At 33.7% G+C, this 8,111-nt stretch overlaps 1 protein-coding gene across 5 annotated transcripts in view; it reads right to left on the bottom strand.

Annotated features, from left to right (window-relative positions):
- LOC122093836 (metal tolerance protein 9-like) overlaps positions 1–6,149 on the bottom strand; it is an 11,283-nt gene extending 5,134 nt beyond the window's left edge. Inside the window, exons 1-3 of one of the 5 annotated variants that reach the window (XM_042664362.1) lie at positions 6,019–6,145; positions 5,533–5,620; positions 5,356–5,441 (exon numbers count right to left, since the gene is read on the bottom strand). The gene's annotated coding sequence lies outside the window, so the exon portion shown is untranslated. Of the gene's footprint in view, positions 1–5,355; positions 5,442–5,532 lie in introns of all 5 variants that reach the window. The other 4 variants (XM_042664360.1, XM_042664363.1, XM_042664359.1 and 1 more) reach the window with 4 other exon arrangements.
- Positions 6,150–8,111: the final 1,962 nt, after the last annotated feature.

Raw genomic sequence — 8,111 nt, 5'->3', positions numbered from 1 at the left:
AAAAATCTGATACTAAAATACTGCAAGAATGTGTCATACCGTTTAAAAGAAAAAATTGTATCATACCGAAAGGAGGAAAATGCATGATTTTATCATACCAAAAGGGAAAAATGCATGGATTATATTATACCAAGAGGGGAACCACATGCCATATGTGACAATAACCTGATGTTACACCTGCCTTAAGAAAGCCATTTACTTTTCCAAGTGCTCTTAAATAAAAGTGGCTTCTCTTGGTAAAAAAATAAATAAATAAAGTGGCTTTTGTACCAAAAAGTAAAAAATAAAGTGAGATTTTATGTCTTTATCCATTTTACATTCCTAACTTTATTTTATTTTATATTTTGGTAAGATCCTCTCTTTATTCTATTTAAGGTTGAGTGGATAAGAAACTATAAAAGTCATTATCTTTATTCTATATCTCTCCACTTTGAAAAGCATATAATGTCCAAGTGGAAAACTTCCACACGCAGTTCCTTTGAAACTTATATTATTTTTTTTATTATTAAATCTTTTTTCTGTTTTAGATTTGTGAACCCTATACAAATGATATCTTTTTCATAACAAAAAATTGGCATGGTGTGGAGATTCCTCCCTGCATTGGAGATATGGAGAACCTTCTACTAATTTTCAAATAATGTTTAAGATTTGCTAATAAAAACATGTAAAATGTCTCTCTAGACGTAATTTTTATAATAACTTCGTAAAATTTTCCCATTATAATTTGATACTGTTTCTGTTTTTTATGAGATTTTTTATTATTTTTTTCTCTGACCATATAAATGATACCATTTTCCATACCTCATTGGTATGGCGTGTGGATTCCCCCTCTAATCTCATCTTCTTTTAGAAAGATTCCTATTCTATCCGCTTAAGATATATCATCTCACAAGGTTTTTTTTTTAATTTATTTTCTCTCTCACCCCCTCATCAATGTTGTTTGCCCCATTTAAATTAAGAATGAATCGTAATGGCTCATGCTTCCACAACCACAAAAACATTCATAATAGAAAATTTGACTTTGACTTTCTATATCATAGAAAAATATAAGAGGTAACCTCCAACGCTATACTCATGCTTGAAAACGAAGGGACTAACCATCTGCTCCAAAACTTGTATCTCAAGAGTTCAATTAGGTACATATAGAGCCAAGTTTGGAGAGAAACTGGCCTACGTTTCTGTGTTGTCAATGGTTGATTGATGTCTTCCACCGACCAGAGTACCTATTCGCTTATCTTAATAAATATATAACCTTTCCCAAATGGTTATTGATAATCAATTTAGGCAGAAGTTTCAATCAGCCGCCGTCATGGAGGGTAAGCATCTCTTATGTTGATTGGCATGGATCCATTTAAGAATTCAAACAGAGATGAACCGGATCTAATTGGGTTTTGGGTCTACTGTGAAACTTAAGATTTTTTATATTTCATAATAATTATATAATTTTTCATTTTATTTGGATAAATTAAGTAGGTAATTAGGGTTTACTGTGAGGATTTTAGAATGAGAATGGAATATTGAGTTGAAGTTTCTCATATTGTGACTATAGTGCTAGAGCAAGCCGTGTGGCCTTCCCCCTTCTTTCTTACGGCCTTGATTTTTCTTCTCTTCTTCTCTTTTGAGTCAATTTTCTTCCACCCTCGGGTATAAGCTTCTTCTATGTTCGGTTTGACGCTACTAACACTGACCCACATAGATGCATTGATCTCTCATTTCAGCTTTTATCTCCCTAAGAAATATATGTTGCCAACTTATAGACGTCACAAATCCTTAAGCTTCATCTTCTAAAGACATTTCCAGTTGGGAGAAATCCAACTAGCAATCAAGTTGTTCCTCAGTTTACCATTTCTTCTCAATTTCAGGCATTATTTGTGTATATTTTCTCTTACTTGGGTTGCTTGTGTAGAATTAAGGGGTCAATTTTTGACCGATAGACATCACAAATACTAAAGTATCATCTTCTATTTTGGGTGTGCAACCAAAAAAAAACTTTTATTTTGAGTGTTGTTCTTTTTTATACATTTTTTTTTTTTTTTTTCAATTTCAACTGGTAGCCGTTGTGTCATATACTATTTTATCAAAGATTCAGTTTTTAATTTAAAGGTACATTTAGGAATGCTAACTTAAAAACAAATCTTAAAATAATCTTAATTTTATTAAGGCTCTCTTTGGTTTGATTTCTATTTCTATTTATTTGACTTATTTCTATTTTTACAAGTGTTTAATATAATTTATAGCACTTATTTCTATTTATAATAAATTAGAATAAATCACAAATCACAAATTACTCTCAAGCTATTTGTGATTTGTGACAACAAATCATTTGTGTTGATTTTTACTGTCTTAAATAAGCATGTGTACTAAATTACTCAAAATCAATGGTAAATATGTAACTTCAGTATGTTTTATACTTTTCCAATAAAAAAACCCCAAATCCTATCATCTCTCTCATTCGAAGCTCAAAACTGAAACCTATTTTCTCATTATATAATCTATTTTATAAATAGTAACCAAACAAATATTGTTTGTGGTCCATAATTTATTATCACAAATAATTTTTAAAAAATAATTAATAAATACAAATGGAAATCATACTAAAGAGAGCCTAAGATGGTGGTGCATTTATTTATATTTATATTTTTTTTATTTTTTTAAGTATTTGTACTTATATGGACTATTTCCGTGACTTGAGGGGAAAAAATGATGATAGGTTGCATATTATTATTGAATATCATGTGTTAGGGATTTTATTTTATTTTATTACTTGAACCAATCAAGATCCGAAACTGATCCACCCATTAATTAGAGGTTTCGAACTGATTCACTTATTGGTCCTATTTCGATATTGACCCTTTAGGGCCGGAATTATTAAGCAACCAGTCCAATCTGAGGTTAGGAACCGGCAGTTGTATATCAGAAAATTACTTTTGCATGTATCATCATAAGGTCATTAGTATGCTCTTCTTCCCCCGCCCCCCAACCCACCCAATTGTTAATACAGGATTATTATTTATTTCATAACTACCGATAAACAAGGTCCTGGTATATATGAAAGGTTTTGTTACTTAAATTACAAGTGAAAGTTTGGCCCTGACAATCCGAACCTGCCTTGGCCCACTTTGAGTCAAATAGGGTTTGGATCAAGATTTTTTGATCTTGAGGGCAGATTAGGGTTAAAAACCCCCGACCCTGGGTCAGGGTTAGGACATGCTTGGATTGAGGCCTCAACCAGGCCCAACCTGACCCAATCGGACCCGAAATTAAACCTTGAATTTTTATATTATAATTTAAGGTTCCTATTGATATTTCATTTTTCCATACTTTTTTAATGTATAAAGTATAAATAGAAAAAATACGTCAATCAAGGTTAATCCAAACATTGTAGAAGCCAAAGTCAACACAACCTAACCTTGACAGGGTCAATTAGGGCGGGGTTGGATTGGTTTGAACCCTACAAAGTTGGGCTTGAACATAAACCCAACAAAGTTGGGTTGGGTCTGGGTTGAATTTTAAAGACCTAAAGTTGGATTAGAGTTTTAAAAAACCCAGCCCAACGAGTCATGTTTCACCCCTAAATTAAATGATATATGTCCACTCCATACCAAAGTTTTAGAGTCGGAATCAAACCAATATCGAAATGAATCGGGTGCAACCAAGTAATGGTGTCAATATATAACTGAAACCGTTTATCGGAATCGAAACCGACAGGTTATAACCGAACTGAACCGCATCGTAGTAAATTGATCCGGTTTTGGTTTTATAGGCCATAATTCTAATTTAGAACCAAACCGAATCGAAAAACCGATGGTTCACTGGCCCCTAGTATTGAAATTTGATGGGCCTCTACAATAAAAGTGGAGAAAAAAAGAGAAGCAAAGCACTAAAAGGGAGCTTCAATTTCACACAATCACATTTCTTGATTTTCTAATTTCTAGGATCATAATTAATTAATTCTAATATGTGTAGTCTTTTACATAAAAAGTATATTGTCCTTGGCAAAATAAATGTATATTGTCTTAACTCTTTAGAAAATTTAATATATATGAGATTCACACTAGTTGTAGAAAGCAAACCATTTTCTAAAACGACATTATTAACCCCATGTAAACCGATTGTGAACTGAATAACAAAATCGATTAAAAATCACTAAAATCGAAACCGAATGAAAACGATTTTGATTTCAGCTTATTCTTATCCGGTGTGGTTTTGATTTCACCTTATCAAAATGTAAATTGAACCGAAACAAAACCAAATAACCAAAACTGCACCGTTTGACACCCCTACAACCAGGGTAGGATCAGACATAATTTCAAAATTGAACCACGTTTTGATTGATTCATCCAATCCATATCCATGATATGACACTGATACTTAGAACCATGGATTTCATTTAATACATTACTTATGACACAACTTTGGTGAGCCATAAGGAAAATGGAAGGGGTGTCAAACCCTAAACCAAATCGGTCAAATCAATCAAAAAATTCCCGAACTGATAAAAATTCATATCAAATATGAAAAACCAGATTGAAACTGGTAAAAATCAATACCAACCCAAAAATCATAAAACACATATTTTCCCTTTTTTTTTTTTAGTATGTATATGTAAAATGATAAACAGAACCGATATCAAATCGAAAACGACACAATAAAGAAACTTAAAAAGTTGAAATAAACTAAATCTTGCTTTCCTTATTAGTTTGGTTCTGGATTCTTCTATTATCAAGCCCAAACTGATTCAACCTAACCAAAAGTAGACCGAACCAACAAATGGACACCCTATGAAATGCTATATTGAGGGCACTTGAAAGATCCATTGCAATATTTTAGTTTAGGAATCGCATGCACAATTAATATTAGTATCATATTTTGAATTAATACAATTTCATATTAGGTTTGTTGGTGTCCGACATCCAGTTTAATAGAAAGAATATTAGAGCAAACCCTCAACATAGATTAGGGTTTTTCGCTATATATATATATATATATAGTGAAGTTTATTTATAGATAATCTTTCCGAATCTTGTAAATCTGTACATCGCTTTTAAAGGTTGCGTTTCAACAAGGTTTCATAATAAGATGCCTCAATAATAATTGTAATTCTTAACGATTAAGTAAATAATAAAGACAAGCACTACATATTTTAAAAATATTACGTAACCTTTACTGATTCAAAATACCAACCATTGATCCTAAACTTGCGTGGCTTAGCATTTAATGATTCAAACACATACTTTTATGCTAGGAAAGGAAAGGACCCATTGAAGGGATCCAAAAGATTGAAAAGTAAGAATAGAAAAAGAAAGGATGACCTTAATTAATTAAGAGGATCTTAGTTCGGTGGAGGGGACATACCTGGCTTTGATGATGAACAATTCTGGTTTTCTTTCTTTCTCTTTGCTTTCTTGTGATATTCAAAGATCTTCTCTCTTCTTTGCTTTCTGTTGAGATTCACGGGAGTGAGAATTTAAACAACCATTAGAAAAGAAATGAAGAAGTGAAAAAGAAGAAGAAAGAAAATCAAATCCATACCACAGTAGTATACAACTATTAGGAAGGAACTTGGAAGAACCAGGCAAGGAAAGCTCTTCTCTTAATGGAATCCTTCTTCTCTGTGAAACTATCAAACAGAAAGAACAAGGAGTGGGAGATCTCTAATCGAAGGACTTTCTACTCTCTTAATTTAGACTTTAGAGATTCGATTCTTAGTCTACAAGAGGAAATCGTAATTCAGAAAGAATCGAATAAGGGATCCAAATGAGTACCAACCCAAACCTAACAGCGGCGAAATTCCGTTCGATTCGCGGACCTTTCGGTTCCCAAAAACAAAAATTTGAATCGGAATCAGATTCAGTTTCCAATGGGAGAAAACAGATACTATGTGATCAGAGACGATCAGACATCGATCAAAGCAAAACGATGCTTAAGTATAAACCCAACCGCCTCCGCCACGGAGAGTAGTTGTAAAGTAAGTAAATCTGTAAATAGAGATGAAAGAGAGGAGAAAGAACGAAGCACCTGTAAAGCTTCACGACGACGGGGAGAAAAGTTTGTTAGGGAGTCCGTGTCGAGTCTGTCGACTGATCCGCGTCTCTCTCCCGTCTAGTCGCACAGCCCACACTCCACTCATTATGTGGGATCCAGCGAGGTGTGTCAATCGTTCGGTTTATGTTTTGAGTGAAATCAAAACATCAACCAATATTGCAACAGTTTCAGTTTGATTTCGATTTTTTTATTGGTTTCTCTTATCAACTTATTATCGATTTGGTTTCAGTTTATCATGTAAATATATTCAAAAATATGAAAATTTTATTTTTTTGAATAAAATTTTGAATCGATATTGATATCTTGTCGTGTTTTATTGGGTTCGATCTGATTCTAAATTTAGTTCAATATCTTATTGATTTTAATACGACCTGAAATTAAAACATGAATCAATAAGCTCATATTGATTTTGATCTGTCTCGTTAATTTGGGTTAAATTTTGACGCCCCTAGTCACATTTGAGGACATAAAAAGATATAGATATCGATATTGGCCTACTCGGTACCAATATCAATATGGGTATCATATATTGGTATCATATTAGCCATAGAGTGATTTGTTTTTAAACCCGAATTAGCCCGATTCATGTTATAGCATATTATAACCCTGTACACAGGGAGGAGTTACGAAACAGACAGAGAGGGCTTGGGAAAACGAATCATGTAATTTGGTTCGGTTTCGGTTTGATTCGTGATCGATTTTGATCTCAAGGGATGAGGACCGAAACCACCGCGCCCCTCTTGGGTTCGCGTGCGCCACCTGAGAAACTAGTGGAGAACCGGCAAATAGAATTGTTAAGAAAAGCATATCCGCAACGCAGAACTTGGCCAAACAGGATCTTACTGCGATGGACAAGTGGCATTCCCTAATCATTACAGTTTTACAGGCAGCATGCGGGTGGGAGTGGGTCCCACTTTCTTGTGGATATGGGTCTTGAAACCCTAACACGTAAGACCTGTTTGGTAACACTTTCAAAAACAAAAAAAATGTCCTCCCACCTCGCTAAAGTTTCTTACCGACCTTAACACTTTTTTTTTTTTCTTTTTGATAAATCTAACCAACCTAACACTTACGTTGATTCTTCTATTAATGTTTTCATTGGTCCACAAGGTGGTATAGATCACCCGATCTTTTAGGAAACCTCTTAAAGGACAAAATCCTCAATTTAAGAGCGTAGCTTCTTCATCAATGTGAGAGCCAATGGGAGTACACCCACCATTTACGTGGGTGGGGCAGTTATTTACTCAGCCCTCTCTTCTTCTCTGTTTGGGCACAACCCTTACATTGACACAATTCTATTTCCCATTTTTAAATATCATATAATAAAGAAAACAATGCCTTAGGTTGCATGTCTAAACGTTCTTAACAGTTGGATGTGCACTATATGCCCTATAACTCTATAGAGGAGCCCAATCTTAAATTGAAACTATACAACAACACTGATGTGCATCTTGAATCACCTAAAACTAGGTCCACTCTATCATCAAATATATCAATGTGCCAACCTGATAGGAATAAGTTCCCGCTGTTCAATAAGGGTGATTCAAGACTCCCTCAAATATGGTATTAGAAGAGATGGTATTTGAGAAGGTGTCAGTGATATATCCATTTATTAATAACACAAATTAAGGTAGAAGGGTTAGGTTTAGAGGCAGATAACAATAACTTATTTCTAGCTAACCATACGAAATAAGTGGCCATAACTGTGAGACACGCTTTATACTACCGACCCTTCTTTCTTTCTTTTTTCTTTTCTGGTAAAAGCTTTATCTACCTACTTACTTGAACTAAAAGAAATACCCAAGAAATAGTTATCTCACCATTCCTTTACATTTTTCAACAAGACATCCTTTGATCCCCTTGCACTCAATTGGATCAGTAATGAATCATTCGTATCAGACAAAAATATTCTTAATTTTCATAAGAAAATAGATTTTTAACCTCTTTACCCTTGTTCATACTGTTCAATTGATACGATATCAGCCAAATATAAGAATTGGAGAGCTACAAATTAATAAAAAGCACCCAATATAATCGATTCAATATCAATACTTAGAACAATGAAT

Source organism: Macadamia integrifolia, chromosome 11 (assembly GCF_013358625.1).
Source record: "Macadamia integrifolia cultivar HAES 741 chromosome 11, SCU_Mint_v3, whole genome shotgun sequence".
Lineage (NCBI taxonomy): Eukaryota > Viridiplantae > Streptophyta > Magnoliopsida > Proteales > Proteaceae > Macadamia > Macadamia integrifolia.
This window is presented reverse-complemented; position numbering and strand designations above follow the sequence as displayed.